At 34.2% G+C, this 4,129-nt stretch overlaps 1 non-coding gene across 1 annotated transcript; it reads right to left on the bottom strand.

Annotated features, from left to right (window-relative positions):
• Positions 1-3,551: 3,551 nt before the first annotated feature.
• LOC128033008 (small nucleolar RNA R71) lies at positions 3,552-3,658 on the bottom strand. The gene has a single exon (XR_008189348.1). It is a non-coding gene; the product is annotated as a small nucleolar RNA R71 (small nucleolar RNA).
• Positions 3,659-4,129: the final 471 nt, after the last annotated feature.

Below are 4,129 nucleotides of genomic sequence, written 5' to 3'. Positions count from 1 at the left end.
CATATGCACTGCATTAGTAATGAATAAGAAAATACCAGTAGAGTCAACTGAATTTGTGGTCAAAGTAACTTATCTGATAGGTCAATATGTGTCAGTTGATAAAGTTTGTAAAAATTGCCCATTAAAAATTTGGGGTTGCAACTTTTCGGGTAATTTGATGCTATTGTCGTTTGATGAATTTGATGTGATTCTCAGCATGAATTGGTTGACTTTGCAGGATACAGTTGTGAACTATAGACGAAAGCAAATTATTTTGAAATGTCAGAATGGTGAAATAGTCAAAGTTGAATCAGATAGATTAGACAGTGCCATCAATATTATATCTACTTTGACAGCTTAAAATTTTGTTTGAAAAGGGTGCGAGGCATATTTAACATATATATTAGATACCAAAGCTTCAGGATCGAAGTTGGAATTAGTTCCAACTATTTGTGATTTCGTGAATGTATTTCCAGAAGAGTTGCTAAGGTTGAATTTGCTATTGAATTAGTACGGGAAACTTCAGTGATATCAATCGCTCCATATAGAATGGCACCAGCTAAGTTAAACAAATTAAAAATACAGTTGCAAGAGTTGACAAATAGAGGATTTGTTTGGCCTAGTGTTTTTCCTTGGGGCGCACCTTTGTTATTTCTTAAGAAAAAAGACGGATTGAAGCGTTTGTGTATTGATTACTGGTAGCTTATTAAAGTCATATTCAAGAACAAGTATTTGTTACCTCGTATTGATGATTTGTTTAATCAACTGGAAGGTGGGGCAGTATTTTCTAAAATTGATCTCCGCTTTGGATTTTATCAGTTTGGGTTAAAGACTCAAGTGTATCGAAAATAACTTTCAGAACTAGGTACGGACACTCTAAACTTTTAGTTATGCCATTTGGAGTAACAGATGCTCCAGTGGTATTTATGGATATGATGAAAATAATATTTTGGTCGTATTTAGATGAATTTGTTGTTATTTTCATCAATGATATATTGATTTATTCGAAGGATGAGATTAAGCATGCCCAACATTTGATTATATTACAAACTTTGTGTGAGAAACAACTATTTGTAAAATTCAGTAAATGCAAATTTTGGCTTTGAGAAGTTAGATTTTTTGGGCCATGTGGTATCGACAGACAATATATGAGTGGATCCGAGTAAGGTATTAGCTATTTTGGACTGGAATCCTTCGAAAATTTTCACTAAAATTAAAAGTTTTCGGGGTTTGGTCAAGTACTATATACGTTTTGTTAAAGGTTTCTCAATGATTTCTTTACAGTCGACAAAGCTACTCTAGAAAGATGTAAAGTTTATTTGGTCAGATAAATGTCAGTAGAGCTTCAATTAGTTGAAAACGATGTTAACTGAAGCCTCTGTGTTAATTCAGCCAGAGTTCGAAAAAGAAATTATGGTTTATATGGATGCTTAGCTTAACGATTTGGGTTATATTTTAATGCAGGAAGGCTAAGTTATAGTTTATGCTTCTCGACATTTGAAACCGTATGAGAAAAATTACCTGACGCATGATTCGGAGCTTGTAGCTATTATGTTTGCCCTAAAAATTTGATGACACAACCTATACGAAGAAAAATTCCACATTTTCACCAATCAAAAAAGCTTGAAATATTTGATGTCTCAGAAAGAATTGACTTTGTGGCAGCGTAGATGGTTGGAGCTATAAAAAGACTGATTTGATTATCGACTATCACCCAAGAAAAGCTAATATTGTTATATATGCTTTGAGTCGAAAGTCATTGTTTGCTTTGAAAGCTATTAATACTCGTCTGACGCTTGTTGATGAAAGTTCCATTTTAGCTGAATTAAAAGTTAAATCGTTGTTTTTGCAACAAATTCGTGAAGCAAAGAAAAATGATTTTGACTTGGCTGCTAAACAAGAATAAATTGGAAAATTACCAGATTTAGAATTTCATATTGGTACAGATAATAGTTTGTATTTCTGAAACAGATTATGTGTTTCGAAGAATTCTAAAGTCAACTAGAAGATTTTTCAATAAGGTCATAGCAGGAGTTACTTGATTTTTCCTGGTAGTAATAAAATGTACAGTGATTTGAAACAGATGTACTGGTGGTCAGGTATGAAACGTGAGATTTTGAAATTTTATCAAAATGTTTAATTTGTCAGCAAGTTAAAGTCAAGCATTAGGTGCCTTCGAGATTGCTACAGCCTGTTATAATTTTAAAATGGAAATGGGAACGAATTACCATAGATTTCGTGTTAGGGTTACCGTTATCTTCGAGGAAGAAAGATGAAATTTGGGTTATTATTTATCGTTTGACTAAATCTGCACATTTCATCTTGTGCAACAACACGGTGTACCATTAAAGATTATTTCTGATCCAGACTCATGATTTACTTTTAGATTTTGGGGTATATTACATGAAGCTTTGGGCATTAAATTAAATTTTAGTACGTTTCATCCACAGATAGACGGCCAGTCTGAATGAGTGATTTAGATACTCGAAGATATGCTTCGTTCTTGTATTCTTGAATTTGAAGGTAGCTAGGAAAAATTTCTTCCGTTGGTTGAATTTTCTTATAATAACAATTGCTAGTTAAGTATTAAAATGACCCTGTACGAAGCTTTGTATGGTCGAAAATATAGAACTCCATTATATTGGATTGAGCTAAGGGAGAAAGAGCTTTTAGGTACTAATTTAATTGTCGAAATTGAAGAAAATGTGAAAGTAATACGAGACTTTGAAAGTTGCTTCCGATCGTCAGAAATCATACGCCGATTTGAAAAGAAAAGACATTGAATTTTGAGTTGGCGACAGAGTGCTTTTGAAAGTATCGCTCTAGAAGAAAGTTCTCTATTTTGGCCGAAAAGGAAAGCTTAGTCCACATTTCATTGGCCCGTATAAAATTATTGGGAGAATTGGGCCAGCAGCTTATTGTTTAGCTTTATCGTCAAAATTAGAGACAATCTATAATAATTTTCATGTGTTAATGTTGAGACGGTACAGATTTGATCTCTTACATGTGATTTCACTAGTTGATGTGGAATTATAACCTGATATGTCGTATAGTGAGGAACCGGTTATAATTTTTGCTCGTGAAGTCAGATAGTTGAGAAATAAATGCATAGCTTTAGTTAAGGTTCTTTGGTACCATCATGGAGTTGAGGAAGCTACCTGGGAATTGGAATAAGCTATGAAAGTGTAATACCTGAACCTATTTTCCGGTAAGATTTTTGGGGACGAAAGTTCCTTTAGGAGGAGAGTTGTAATAGCTTGTTTTTAGTGGTTGGCAATTACAACTAATAATTTGAAGAAAAAACCCGCTATGATTCAAATGATCCAGAACAATATGTAGTTTAGGGGCACTATGACAAAGGACCCTAATCAATATTTAAAACAGTTCTTTCAACTCTTACTTTTAAGTATAATAGGGTCACTGATGATGCTATTCATCTTCAGTTGTTCCCCTTCTCCTTGATTGAAAATGTTTTTTCTTGGTTTGACTCACAGAAACCAGGGTCTATCACAACATCGGATGAACTTGCTGGAAAGTTCTTACAGAAGTTTTTCCCAATCAGCAAAGCAGTGCAACTAAGAAGAGAGATTGTTGTTTTTAGATAGATGGAAGGATAAAGTGTATATGAGGCATAGAAATGGTTCAAAATGTTTATTCAAAAATGCCCACACCAAGGATTTCCTGAGTGGATGCGACTGCAGGTATTTTATAATGGGTTGGATGCAAATGTACGATCTGGATTAGATGGAGTAGCAGAATGAGCCCTTATGAATAGAACATACAAGGATGCATATGAGATCATCAAGAATATGGCACTAAACTCCCATCAGTGGCCAATTAAACTATTCACATATGGTCAGAAACCTATTACGGTAAAAGCTATCTAAGAGGATGATAACTATCAACGATTAGCGGATAGACTCAACCATATCAAATCAGCTTCTACATCATCTATGCATGGGGGAGATAAACCGCTCTTCAACTATATCAACAACCAGGCTGAAGATGTAAATTACGTCGAGAATAAGGGTGGAAACCCTTATTTGAATACATATAATCCCAGCTAGAGAGATCACCCGAATCCGAGATGGGGGAAACCAATGAGCAGGTAATAATTTAAATCAAGTTAAAAATAATAACTACCAACTTC

Source organism: Gossypium raimondii, chromosome 1 (genome assembly GCF_025698545.1).
Source record: "Gossypium raimondii isolate GPD5lz chromosome 1, ASM2569854v1, whole genome shotgun sequence".
Classification (NCBI taxonomy): Eukaryota; Viridiplantae; Streptophyta; class Magnoliopsida; order Malvales; family Malvaceae; genus Gossypium; species Gossypium raimondii.
The sequence above is the reverse complement of the archived record's forward strand: the minus strand, read 5'-3'. Positions and strand labels throughout refer to the sequence as shown.